The sequence below is a fragment of the Leptidea sinapis genome, chromosome 4 (assembly GCF_905404315.1).
Source record: "Leptidea sinapis chromosome 4, ilLepSina1.1, whole genome shotgun sequence".
In the NCBI taxonomy this organism is placed as follows: Eukaryota; Metazoa; Arthropoda; class Insecta; order Lepidoptera; family Pieridae; genus Leptidea; species Leptidea sinapis.
In genome coordinates this window covers 2354195-2369520 of record NC_066268.1, presented here as the reverse complement: position 1 = coordinate 2369520, position 15326 = coordinate 2354195, and positions in this window count along the sequence as shown.

Here is a 15326-nt window from a genome sequence, read left to right as displayed (position 1 = left end):
CGAAAAGTGTAGGTACATTGTAATCTATCTATTTAAAAACGTAATGAAACGTTCAGCAGATTATCAAAAGTAACACGTGACTCATACTCGCGCATTTCTATTTTCAAGGGACTCAAAGGGTAAACAAAACTATTAATTAGACTATTATGCTTATTGCTAAGACTGCATGCATAAATTTATAAGATAATATATTGTATATGTATAGGGTAGGGCTTCTTAGTTCGACTCGCACTTGAACAGTTTTTCTTATCTCTTTTAGTTTATCTCTACTATCTGAGACAATTCAATTTACGAAGATTAAAATTAATGGCACATCTAGAACTTTACATCCGGCTTATACAGAAATAAGACTATATTTACGTATACTTTAATGAAGCTCCAAGATTTATGATAAAATAAAACGGATTTCATTTTAGAATAGCGGAAATTAAATTTTAAATAATGTTAATAACTATATTTGTCAAGGACAAGACAAAAGAAATAAAAGAATACAATAGTAAGTAAAAGATACAAAAACGCTAGAAATAAGTGATGTCCGATTTCTTTCTAATTAAATAATTTTTAAGTTTTTCATTCATAACAATTATTATATATGAAGTAAAAAAGATACTTCTTTTGGATAGTAAATACTATATGTAATAATTTTTTCTGGTGGTCTCTGGTGGTCTCTGGTGGTCTCTTCTACTCTTATTTCCTGGTTTATCATCTGGTCATCGATCATCAATTGTTTTTTCCTCCTCCTCCTCATATGAAGAAATCTAAAATCGATAAGAAATACAACATCCAATCCATATTTACAGCATGTTGACATAAACCAATTTCATTTCATTGTACTGAAGAATCTCAATAATATGAAAGTTAGTTTGCTGCTTCGCAATACTATTTCGTTCATTGTAGTCAACGTGCCTCCTCTTTTAGCAGGTCTCGTCTTTGGTGTTTTAAATGTGATAAATAAGCAATACCAAATCAGTACTTGCTTTTTTTACCAGACTGCACCCGAAGGAGGGTATTAAGTTAATTTTTACTCAACCTGTACATGCCCTTGTCGAATTTGTGATTCTATAACCGCAGGATATTCTCATGATGACATGAAAACAACAAGAGGCTGGTGTGGGATGCAACTTGCGTCGACACTCTGGCTCCTGCTCATGTCCAAGTTCTGTCAGTTCGTGCTGGGGCCGCTGCTTCCACAGCTGAAGACAACAAACGTCGCAAATATTTCGGTCTCAGTGAGTCATACATCTTTATGCCGTTTGGTGGCCTTGACACTTGGCCCGTGGGCCCCAGAGGCGCAGAGAATGTACAAAGTACTATCTTCTCGCCTCTATTGGCAACCCATGCGCTGCCAGCTATTTCGCTCAACGGATCAGCCTGGCTATCCAAAGTGGAAATGCTGCCAGTTACCATGGCACGCTTCCCCGTAACGATAGTTATAATTTAATGTAATCATAGTATTGTAAATAATATACTTATAAGATTTGTTTTATTTGAATAAAATTGTGTAACAACAAGAGGCATGATGTATTAAGACGTTATTCCCTGGATTCGTGGAAGTTCTCATTTCAAGCACTATAAATATGTTGATGCTGTTAGTTAGCACTCGTTGCCAGATTTTTACCGGCCGACTACCTTAGCACTGACTTTATTATTGACATCTATTTAGGTTACTAAAAGCTTTATTTTAATCATCTAATATCTAATAAGATATCTCTTATTTATTACCATTTGTAAAGATAAAGAAAGCCTAAAAAGTAATTCAAATTTAATGATGACAAATCTAGTATTTTAGATCCGTGTCACATACTAACGATTTGTAAACTGCGACAGCTTGCTTCCAAAGTGGAGTGGATAATACATAAGTATTCTGGGACATTGTGTTTTCTTCGTATAAAGTATATTTGATATTTGTTGCTTTAGTGACTGAAAGAGGGTGACGAGCATAATAAGAAATTTCTTATGTTACCTACTCATACAAATATATCTTGTATAATGTTTTCTTATTTTATATCTAGTCATCTAGTTAACCTATTTTAATCTTAGACAAGTTAAAGATAATTTTATGTCTCAATTGATGAAAATATAAATGACGTCAAAGGATTTCTGCATCAACCTGTTGTGCAGTTTCCTTAAGCCTCACGGCATAAGGTCTGTGAAAGTTTATAATAATCTTTATTAAAATAATCTTACGCAATTTTCAATTTTAATCAGTTCAAACTCACTTTTGCCACGTTTTCTTTATCAGGTGTTTGAAAAATATATTTTAGGATATCACTTAGGAAGACAGCAACATCTGTTGACATGAATTCGTTATTTTGAATGTTCTCTTTGTAAGTACTAACATTATGATACATCCCCATCTGTTTGATGACTATTTGTCAGACTGAAAAGACGTGGTCGTTAGTGGAAGCTCTAACTTGCGATCTGGTTGGCGTCGACAGTGCGATGCGTTAATTTATACTCCCGATAGGGGCACCTCAAAATCATAAAGGTTTTTACAGATTTCCAGTGGGCTACTTTGCACATGATGCCGGCTAGATTATAAAACCACAACGGTGCCTATTTCTGCCGTGGAGCAGTAATATATAAGCATTTTTGTGTTTCGGTATGAAGGGCGTCGTAGCTAGTAAAATTACTGGGCAAAGAGATTAAGTGTATGTTTTATGTAAGTAATCAATGCACGAGTATTTGTATATATGTAGTAAGATAGTATGGAATACCTAATACGCAAGTCCGAGATTACCATGTCTTTTTTTAAAATAAAATTAAACACAATTCAAAATGTTATAACTGTAGCAGCGTAATGCACCCCTCTGATAGATAGATGGTCAGAACTTCAGAAAGTGAAGTCGTAGTAATAGAGTTTCATTCAATTCCTAATGAAACGCTGAAGTCCCGCAATCAGGTTGCGTGCTATCCCCTACACTGTATCTTAAATAAAAAAGTTCATACAAATTATTTGCCCGAATAGTTGCACAAAAGAAAGGACGCACTTCTGGGCCATTTGTCACGTCCATACGAAGACTCCTTTCTAGCTTCTGAAGTATAACTATGTATTAATGCAATTACATAGGCAGGTATGTAATTTTTTTTATAGAAGATAAGGAATAGCGGTCATACATATGAGTTAACTGATGTGATCTGTAAGTGTTCACCGTAGACCATACTCTCTTATATTACCAGAGGTATCACAACAGAGATGCTGATCTTATAAAGCGTCGAGTCGGTACTACCGCACAGAGGTGCGGTAGTAACCTCATGACAGGTTCATAGTCATCGTCAAGTATAGACCTTTCCATTGCATCTCTAATAACCGAGAAGAACTTTGTCGGTTCTTAGGGTTGGTTTTTCACTAGCCTTCCAAAATCGGCAAGTGCCCCAGGGCCCTCTCCATTTTTCAGATATACCAAAATCGAAATTGCCGTACTGCACACTACGCCCTAATCAAGTTCTGACCTTTAAATTGTTTATAAGATGGCTTATTTTTCATGGCCTTATAGCTTGTTTCCATAGCTTTCTGATAAATTCACTCTGACATGTAAAATAATACGCACTGACAGTAGGCTGCGCGCGCGCCAAAATGGCGCGGTGATACTTTCCAATTTCGGATGGCTTATTATGTGAATGTCTAAATGACCCAGACCTTCTGTTGTCTTTCTCGAGCTCGTATCGTCCACGTTTCCACCCCATATAGAAATGTGGGAAAGCGCTATATAAGAGCGCCTTTTAACCAGGTCCGTGGTATTGGAAATTCCCATCCTGTTCCACATTATGAGTCAGATCATGGCGTTCCTATCCATACCTAAACGTTAAGTAAAATTGACATGCATTTGGAACCATTTAAAGCACATTGGTACATGGCAGCCGTATTCGAACCGGGGTTTAAAACTCATTTAAAGAAATCCAATTCTTAATACATTAAATAACAAGCTAATCATAAAAACTTTTCATCGAAATCATTATTAATTCAACACTCTGTTATCAGGTCAAACTCATTACCGTCTAAGATATTAATTATTTAATATTTACGAACAAATTTTGAACTCCTATAAGTATTCTACTTCTGTTTGTGTTTATTTTTTTGAAAACAGATCTTTAAACATAAAATAGACATAGTGATATAAAATTAATGCATCCAATATAGCATAATTTATATATTTTATACAGTTAATTATTTATTACTTTTTATTATATATTTGGTATTTTAACTCTTTTAACTAACACAATTCATATATTGGATACAACAGCATTACAGCCATTATAAAATACTCTATTGATTGAAAAGAGTGGCCTTTGAGTTTCTTGTATGTTCTTCTCACGAGCTCTACTTTCTCCGAATATATGGTAGATTCAGTAATTTAAATTAAATATAAAATGACGACCCAAAAGCTTAACTTAAGCCTATTTTGATGAAATTTACTTGACTTTGACTTAGACGTCTAACTCAACAGTTTCACTAAGTACACCTAATATTTAAATTTACACAAAAAAAATACACTTTAATTACACTTAGCAAACAAACAGTAAACGAAATTCAAAAACTTTAAAGTTATACAAAATAATAAATATTACTAACATAATGCAATTGTAGACGTAGTTTGGCAGAATTTAGAAGAAATTTGGTGATTTTCAACTTACTCTGTTTGTGCCAAGATTTGTTATATTCGAATTTGTAAGTTTTAGAGGAACATGAAAACATAACTACATCATTAAATCTTGAGTTTTTAAGAGCAAACTTTTTGTGCAGGAACACATATACTAAGTATTTGTCAAACAGGACATATTATGATACAAATGATCTTTTTGACCAAATAACGTCAGGGTGTTGAATTAGCGTTGCGGTGTGCGCGCACATCGTAAAAATTCACTGTGATAATATTTCCCTAACGCGCCAAAAAAAAGTATAACTTCAGAAATTATGTCATTTTTTTTTATAAAATTCAAAGATCTTTAAATGAAAAACGAAAAGCGCTCTCCATTAACATAACATCGTAATAACCAGCAAAAAGCTTAATAATTTTCCATCTTAACTGAATAGTTATTTCTTGAACAAATAATAGGTATTAAACAGAAGCTTTCATAAAGCCTGCTATCGAGCTAGAAGGCCACTTTAAAGGCTCTACTCGTTTGAAATTACAATATCTGCCTTTGAAATACTTATAACAAGCACGACGCTGATTTCACATTATTTTTTAATAAAACCTCGTTTTACGAACTGCAAGGGAAATTGAGGAAAGGAAATTATTTCTAAACATTGTGTATTGGTTTTCATAGGCTAACTAGCTGATCCGACAAATTCAAATTTAAATAATTTTATTCAAAATTGGATTTAAAATCACTTATTCAACGTCAAAAACTACCACCCAATGCAAATAGACTGCCTCAGACCTAAGAAGAACGGGCGCAAGAAACTCAGCGGACTTTTTTTTTATAAAAATATTGATTACAATGTAATATAGTACAATAAACATTTATAATTAAATAGCCTGAGGGTGTTCGCTTCATCTATCATATACATCGCCCAATAAAAGAATTACTAACTCGACTTAACTTAGTAGTTTGTTCCTCGTGTTAACATTCTGACAGACACTGTTCTGTCAATAGAAAAATAAATGATGTATTCGGGATCGACGGACCATTGTATAATAAAAAGTTAAATAGAAATTATGAGGAAGCTCACTGTCTATCTATAGAGGGCAATGGAGTAGGCTATGCTCGAAGTTTTCCTGCGAGCTCGAATCAGAGATGTGAAGATCCATAGGAAAACCAATGCCCAATGACATAGCCCAGATGGTTGTGAAACTGAAGTAGCAGTGGGCAGGGCAACATAGCTTGACGAACATATGGCCGTTGGGGCAGTAAAGTCCACGAATGGCGACCACGCACTGGAAGACGTAGTGTAGGTAAGCCCCTCACATGATGGACCGATGATCTGGTCAAGATCACCGGAATAGGTTGTATGAGGGAAGCGAAGGACCGATCGTCATGGCGATCTTTGGGGGAGTCCTTTGACCAGAAGTGTACATCATCCGAATGAAATAATGATGATGGTGAAATGGAATTTTACTAATGGTTTATACAAGTGGCTCATCTTTTGAAAAGTAAACAAACTAGCCGCACGATCATCCGCAATAGCAGATATCAAGAGATAGTTGCCGACCTTTGAAATGGGAATATGTCCAAGACTTTTAGGTCCCTAATTGTTATAGGTTCTGGAATACAGCAGACGGCAGATGATTCCATATAGCGGCTGTCCGAGGCAAAAGGTTTCTATTCGTGTTTTGACATAATGTTCCGTGGTAAGATATTGAACATATGTATAAATGTATCCTATATTATATCACTAGCTGTTGGCCGCGACGTTGTCCGCCTGAACGCTATAAAGCAGCAAAAATACTATACCTGCATCTAGTATGATAATATTTAACCTACATTATGATGTCGTTACCTCTTGTTAATATTCATAGAGACAAACGGAAAATCAGATAAACAAAAATTCTATAAAATACTATTTTAGATTGGTTATTTTTTGTAGAACACATAGCAAAGATTCATTTAAATAAATATTTTATGTACAGTTTAAAAACTGTAAAACTTACGTAAACGTAATTGCTCGAATCATCGAGGATCCAGTGCTTTGTGAACGGCTGGATCACTTGGCGTTGCGTAGGAACGTCGCTTCATTGAACGTGTCTTCTATCGCATATATCACGGGGACTGTTACGAAGAGCTGTTACATGAATTCCACCTTCGCACGACACGCCACAAATTAGGACATAATCCCCACCATCTGTATGTGTGGCTTTCGTCCACAGTGCGATTTTAAAGGAACTTTGTCCCACGAACAACCAAGTTGTGGAATGAGCTTCCTTGGGTATCTTTAAAAATAGCGCACCTTTCTATAAAGTCGGCAACGCTCCTGTCATTCCTCTGGTGTTGTAAAAGAATGTGGGCGGCAGTGATCACTTAACACCAGGTGACCTGTACGCTCGTTTGTCCTCCTTTTCCATAAAGAAAAAATATATTATATTAGGTAGAGGTATTATATTATAAAGCATCAAAATATATATTATTATTATATAGAGTATCATACACGGAGGGTAACAAAACGGATCTGTCTGATAACGAGCTGTATTGCAGGCCTGATAAGAGAAGCGTTGAGGTAGTGCTCTACAGCCTAACGAAACTCTTAGAAAAAAGCGATTCACTCGATTGTATGAAACGTGCAGTCATTGATGGATTGACAGATGACGGCTATAATCTTGTAAAAAACGGAGGTAGCCAAGATCCACCAGTGGGAGGCTTCTTTGCACAGGATGCCGGCTAGATTATGGGTACCAAAACGACGCCTATTTCTGCCGTGAAGCAGTAATATGTAAACATTACCGTGTTTCGGTCTGTAGGGCGCCGTAGCTAGTGAAGTTACTGGGCAAATGAGACTTAACAACTTATGTCTCAAGGTGACGAGCGCAATTTTAGTGCTGCTCAGAATTTTTGTGTTTTTCAAGAATCCTGAGCGGCACTGCATTGTAATAGGTAGGACATGTCAATTACCATTAGCTAAACGTTCTGCTCGTCTCGTCCCTTATTATCATACAAAAAAAAATCCACTAACTACGTTTTAAGCAACTGTTCACTTTCAATCCTAGCCGGATTATACTTCGTTGAAAATCGCGATACTGTAATTACTGCTATTTCAAACTTATGTCAAATCACTGCACGTTTCATACTAAACTAAATTTCTATTTTTACTTAAGCAGTCCCACCTCTAATTACGTAGGATTAACATACTCTTTGGTGCTGTACTCTCGACATGTCAAAAAAGCAGTTTTCTCGAAACTGAAATATACTTGCGTACAAATTCAAATTTAAATGTACCTAACCAGGCTGAAAATGTCACTGACGTAGCGACCACGATTATGTAAATCCAATATTAGGATACATTACTGCAAAATACTCGTAACGTGAATATGCCATACATTTGTGCGGTTTTCCAAAGAGACATAATAATATTGACACACTTTTACACAAATTATCTTGCCCCAAACTAGGTATAGCCTGTACTATGGGTACAAGACAACTAAATATTTAATACAATATGCTTACTTAAACATACATGAGTCGGAAAATAACAATTTATCATATAATTGTTTGCACCTACCGGAATTCGAACCCGGGACATCAAGCTCAGTAGGATCACTGCCTCATTGGCATTTAAATACACAAAGGTCATTAAACATATGTCTCGCTAGTTCAAGTCTTCTTTCCTGTGGCTCTCTGATCATTGAAAAGGCAAAAATATAGATGCTAAGTTATACTAAAAAAAAAATATTTTGTAGGAAGCCCACGTTGTATACAATATGTTGCCATATGGTATATTTACACATTAATAACTTATATTATCTAACATCGTATACCCCATTTACAGGCTAACTCGACATGCGATTAATTAAATAACAAGTACTTCATAACATTATGAAAATAAGACAATTTTTCTTGTTTACTTACCATATAAATTACTTTATAAAGTACCTACACAAAAATATAAAAACATAACTATAAACAAAAAACTAAATTTTACGTAAACTAAATTTAAAATACAGGAACTATTATTGAAAACAAATATGAATGATATTATTTAATTAAATAAATGATTTTTAATATTGCGCTTGAAAATCGATGCAGAGTTCCAAAATATGTACAAATCTGCAATTTTGTTATAGGCCATTACAATTCTGTTAATAGGAGCGGTCCTACCTAGGTTACTCTTTGTAATTCTTGGCCTTAAAGTAATCCTATTTATTAATATGTGACCCTGCATTTTGTCTTGGAACCGCTAACCTTATTCTGTTTAATAAGTTCGGGCTGTCAATACCTCCATTTACAACTTTATGCAAAAAACAGAGATCTATTGAGTTTCTACGATTGTATAGTCATACGGTTTTGTAAAGTTTTAAGAGACCGTTGGTATTATTAATCTCTACCAATATATTGTCTTTTAATATCTACTACTAAATATCGATTTGTGTAATTTTCACGTAAAATACAGGGCCGTGTCAAGGACACAGCCTCACACGGATTTTCTTTATCACATTTGATTGGTTAAAACTTAAATTTTCACATGAGTGAAACATTCAGGAAACTTTGAATACCCTACAAATAAATTAAATACTAAAATATTGTTTCATTAACTAAAATAAACTTTTCAAATTGTTTTAGGTTACTCACCGTCAGCAACTTATAGCCCAGTATCTATTGAATCCATGCTAATACTTTATAAATACTGTTACGTATCAGGAATAGGGTTCCGCAAATAACTTACTATCTACGTGTTACAATACCCTCGCAGTTTTAGCTCAGACGCTTCATGAATAAATGAATCAAATGAGCCTGTACGTATACCCGTTAGGATTATTATTAAATGATTTAGAATCGTGTACTAAATAATAAACAAGAAAGAATAAACAAGTTAACAAGTTGTTTACTGTACAGTTTGTTATGTCATACTCAACCTTACAGACCGAGACATTAGGTCCAGGTTCCCTTACGCTGGTAGGAATAAACTATTGAATTATGGTTTTCGAGAAAATTCAACGTGAATGTCTGTTACCTTTTCTTAGCTAGATCACGTCAACTATTTTGAAGAATTTTAGCACTGACGAAGTCTGAGTCACTTTTTATCTTGAAATTTTTACGAGTTGTCAAGGAATCACGTTTTAAGCGAAATCTGTACGGACAAAGTCACGGAAAGTCTCGCTATAATAGAAATCTGAATCCACTTGTTGATAAAATATTTAATTAGTTGAATAGTACCTGAGTCGCTCGTAGCTTTCACGCCTGAGGCTGTACATCGTATCGCTTCGCTTAATAGGCCATGTTAGACCAACTACATTAACCTTAAGCCTTTAAATTCCAATTCATATATTTTAATGCAATACAGAATTTTAAATCACTGACTGAATGTAAAAAACTACCATCCTAAAATGTATGCCTCAGTTGCAACAAGTAACATTGAATGAAAGGCAAATTGCGGCCACGGACTAGTAAAAAAATAAGGACTCCGTGTCACCAGTGTAGCACCAAAACAAGAAGATTAACGTGTAAATACATAGCCTCACGCACACACACTATTACAGGCCGATAGGCGGCCATTATGAGAATTGTCATCGTCTGTGACAGATCAGTTTGCGTCTCAATAAAATATTTTAAAAATGCCGTCGTGCGTTGTGAAAACGTGTAAAAACAATACTACGGAACATCAAAATTAATTGTGGCCATATATGACTAATTATTAAGGGACAAAAAATTGTGATACTGGTATCCCTCGCACCCACACACACACACAAAGTTATTGATATCATTTTACTGATTAGGTAACGTACTTTCTATATCAGTTTAAAGTTTTTTTTTATATCTGTTATTATTACGGAATGAAATGTCATTGACTGAATTATTTGCATTGCGAATATATACGTATTTCTAAGTCACAAAAAAAAACATACCGACGAATTGAGAACCTCCTCTTTTTTTTAGTCGGTAAGAAATATAGGTTCCTTTTGAGAAATCACCAATAAATATATTATACTGAAACCTTCTCCGAAACACGCTGCATCATATGGTTTAAGTATTATTCTGATCAGTTCAGTAGTTTTATCAGCATAACTTTTTTGTTTAAATGACAATAAGGGACAAGAAGATCAGGACATGCAGCTGATGGTTATTGATACGTCCTGCCCATTACAATGCAGTGCCGCTCAGGATTATTGAAAAACTCCATAAAATTATGAGCGGGATTCCAATTGTGCTCGTCACCTTGAGACATAAGGTGTTAAGTCTCATTTGCCCAGTAATTTCACTAGCTGTAGCTAGTCTGTAGCGGTCTGAAGGGCGCTACGGCGCACAATAATGCTTATACTGCTTAACGGCAGAAATAGGCGCCGTTGTGATACTCATAATCTAGCCGGCATCTTGTGCAAAGGAGCCTCGCACTGGTAAACTCTCCATTTATTAGTGTATAGAATTAAGGTTATCAGGCGTAAGCGTAAAAATGAAAAATTCAGCTCAACCTAGTAAAAACTTTGTACTTTGAAGCTCGTAAAGTTTAAAATCTTAAGTGTGAGATTAAGATGTCGTAAAAGTTCCCGAGCTAGTAAAATATAGTGCTACCCACTTTGTCAAACAAAATGCAAGTTACTGAGCGCATTAAACAAAATCTACTCTAACATTCATAAATGTCCTGTGGTGTTAAATTTCGATTTTTCTTATTATAAACATAAAATTTAAAATGTTCTTTACGACACTACAATAAAGCTTAATTCACTTCAACTCCATTCAGGCTAATATGAACTGTGGAAAACAAACATTGTACTACGGAAATTTTCAGTCACGTGAAAATGACCCTTGTGATGGAATTGGTAGAGATCATAATTATGTTGCTTCATAACAATTATAGCATAATCGAATTCGGACAATTGTATTCGATGCACACAGTTACAATTTTACTCACCTATCCAGATGAATCTAATTAAAAGTCGTCTTTATGCATCTAAAAATAGAGTTAAAATTTGAGATTTTTATTAGATACGTACGTAAGTAACAGCGACTTGCGAATGTCGGCGTGCTAGCTTTTCCGGCACACTACATTAGCGTTAGAAAATCAGTATAATGTTTATACAGTTTTGAATTTTATTTGCAAGGTATTAAGGGTTTGAATGCTGTGTAATTCCAGGCACTTGTGTTATATTGGAGGTCACAGAACAGCGACGGTCGAGGGCTAAAAGGGGTACGGAGCTATGAGGGGTGGTAGCTTTTCCAGGTTTCCTCCGTCAGTCGGGTACCGTCGGTCACTGCGGACAGACGTGGCGCGTTATGAAACACGCGAATCATTTCGAATTTTTTTAAAACGTAATTTCAAAGCTTTTCTTGATTTTTAATATAACGTAGTGTAGTGTTTAATCAGGCTTTTGTGACTTGGACAAACAGACATCACAGAGGAATATAACACAAACGTATGACCTAGTTATAAATCATGTTTAAATTATAACTTCGAAAACATTTAAATTAAGGCAAAAGTTTAAGAATATTGGTTTTTAGTGAGAGTACGAAGATATTGATATTGTATTTCAGTAAGGTATCTTATGTAACATTTCTTAAACCTTTTGACATTGAAAGAACGTAATAAGCAATTGATTACTTATTCATTCACTAAATCAATATTTCTATACTTATCATGATTTCTTGTATTTGATTTATTTAAAGTGATTCGTAGTATCTGTAAAAGTTATCATTAACTTTTGAGCGGGACACACGTCATATAAATAGATCATGCTAACTTATCATGCAAAAAGCGGGAAATTTGCATCATTTCTATCGGCGGGAATATGGATGATATTTGTAAAGTCAAAGTTTTTATTTGCATTAACATGTTAAATTATTGATGTTACTCAAATAATTTTACCAGTGGGAGGCTCCTTTGCACAGGATGCCGGCTAGATTATGGGTACCACAACGGCGCCTATTTCCGCCGTGAAGGAGATGTGTAAGCATTACTGCTTTTAGGTCTGAAGGGCGCCGTAGCTAGGTAAATAACTAGGCAAATGAGACTTGACATCTTATGTCTCAAGGTGACGAACGCAATTGTAGTACCGCTCAGAATTTTTGGGTTTTTCAATAATCCTGAGGGACTCTGCATTTTTATGGGCAGGGCGTAGTAATCACCATCAGCTAAACGTTCTGCTCGTCTCTTCCCTTATTTTTGTTTTATTTTTTTACAAAGTACTAGCTGACCTGGCAAACGTTGTTTTGCCATATAAATTACATATGTAAACCTTCCTTGAGCTTCAACGAATCTATTACAAAAGATTCATTGAGATCGGTCTAATAGTTTAGGAGTTATTAGGGAACATACAAACATACATTCTCTTTTATATATATATAAATATGATTGCTATATTTATGACGTGCAAAATAATCAAAGTAGAGGTAATAAAGCATAACAGTTTTTCAATATCATTACTTAAATATCAATATAATTCAAATATTCACATTTTATTATATTATTATAAAAATATGTATTTTTTTTCATTGAAAATATTCGCGAGCGAAAAATGAGGATGAACAAAAAGAAAATACCAATCTTTACAAACATATAGAAGAAGAAAAAAGGATTTTTGCTTTCTTAAATGAAATTACAAATACAAGTATTCTCTAATATATTTTTAAACTATGTGATTAAACAAGTATATAAATCAATATTATTAAATTTACGTTATACTTATTACAAGCTCGATCAATCATCAAATCAAATACAATAAACTTAAATAATATACGTTCTCATAGTGTCCTCCCCGAATAGCACCCGTAATATTTAATTTTTGGCCTATTCAGCTCCATTTGCGGCGTTTTATCTGTTGTTCGATTGGGACTTCATGACAGCGGTGCCAAAGATCATCGTTGGAAAATATATGTAATATAATATTTACGACGAGATTTGTTTTTCTTAATACACATGCATTAAGAAAAACAAATCTCGTCGTTTATTGCAATCTACAACTATATTATTGACGGCATTAACTTATAAAAGCGCCAAAAATAGACGCATTATTTAAACCCATATTTAAATGTGCTATTGGTGCCTAATATTTCATACATAATTTTGTTTGAAAATCATTCTCAGATGAACCTAATATACTTAAACTAAGCGATTGTGAATCGTCATTATAAATATTCAATTTATATCCAGTCATATACAGGTTAAATTATTTAACGTATGTCCGGAAAAAGTAGATAGCGCTCGTGAGAAGAACATACAAGAAACTCAACGGCCACTCTGAAATCAAGTAGAGTATTTTGCAATGGCTGTACATAGCAAATTAGTTTGTATGTTGTATCCAATTATTAAATCATATTCAATATTAAAAAGCGTTTTAAATATGAAATATTTCAGGAAAGTGATAAACATAACAATGATCAATTTTCGAGATTAAATACCCTAAATTTTATAGGCATATATATATTATCAGTGGGAGGCTCCTTTGCACAAGATGCCGGCTAGATTATGGGTACCACAACAGCGCCTATTTGTGCCGTGAAGCATAACTATGTGTAAACATTATTGTGTTTCGGTGTGAAGGGTGCCGTAGCTAGTGAAATTACTGGGCGAATCAGACTCAACATCTTATATCTCAAGGTGACGAGCGCAATTGTAGTATCGCTCAGAATTTTTGGGTTTGTCAAGAATCATGAGCGGCACTGCATTGTAATGGGCACTGCCTATCAATAACCATCAACTGAACGTCCTGCTCGTCTGGTCTCTTATTTTCGTAAAAAAAAAATATATATATATAGGGCATTGAATGTCGTAAAATTAAATTTAGTTGAGCTAGTTGCTAAGTACCGCGCTAATGTTCAAACATTAATTAAACCTTACAAAGTATAATTAAATCGGCGATTACAACAAGCGACATGGCTATCGGGTAGTATTAGGGTAAGTTCAGATGGTCACGCACACACGCTTCGAGAGGCAGTTCAAATTACTTCGTAACTTGTATAATGAATATATTTTAGGATGAATAACTAATGTTATGAATAGATTCATTTTTCTTTTTTCTTTGTAGAAGATGTCGGTGAAATGGGTACAATAGCGACGCTTTTTTTGTCATGAAGTTGTAACAATATTCATACAAATCCTCTTGCCCCAAACTAGGCATAGCCTGTACTATGGGTGCAAGACAACGATAGATTTAATACAATATACTTACTTAAACATACCCAAATACAAATAAACATCCATGACTGGGACACAAACATCCATGTGCAACATAATATTAATGTTTTCACTTAGCAGAATTCGAACCCGGGACCTTATCAGTAGGATTACTAACCACTGGGCTAAATGGGTCGTCAAATCCCTATGTGCAAGCACTGTTGTATTATCTAGGCTCCTGTTATTCCTCTGGTGTTGCAAGAGTATATGGGTGGCGGTGATCACTTAACATGAGGTGATTCGCTTGTCCTCCTCTTCAATAAAATATCAACCTAATACGTAGATCTGTATACAATACGTGCCTAATAATGTCGCAATGCAACTGATACGTCCAACTTAAAGAAATGTTTCAAGTTATTAAATCTTTCGTAAGACATTATTTTTATGTATATAATTCTTCTGTACGTGTGTTGACAGTGAACTACCTGGCTGAACCGATTTGAATGAAATTTTCTGTGTGTGTTCAAGTTGATTCGAGGATGTTTAGATTCACAGTTGAACTGCCCCCTAAATGGCTGAATCGATTTTGATGATTTTTTTAGTGTGTCGAGTGAATTTAGGATTG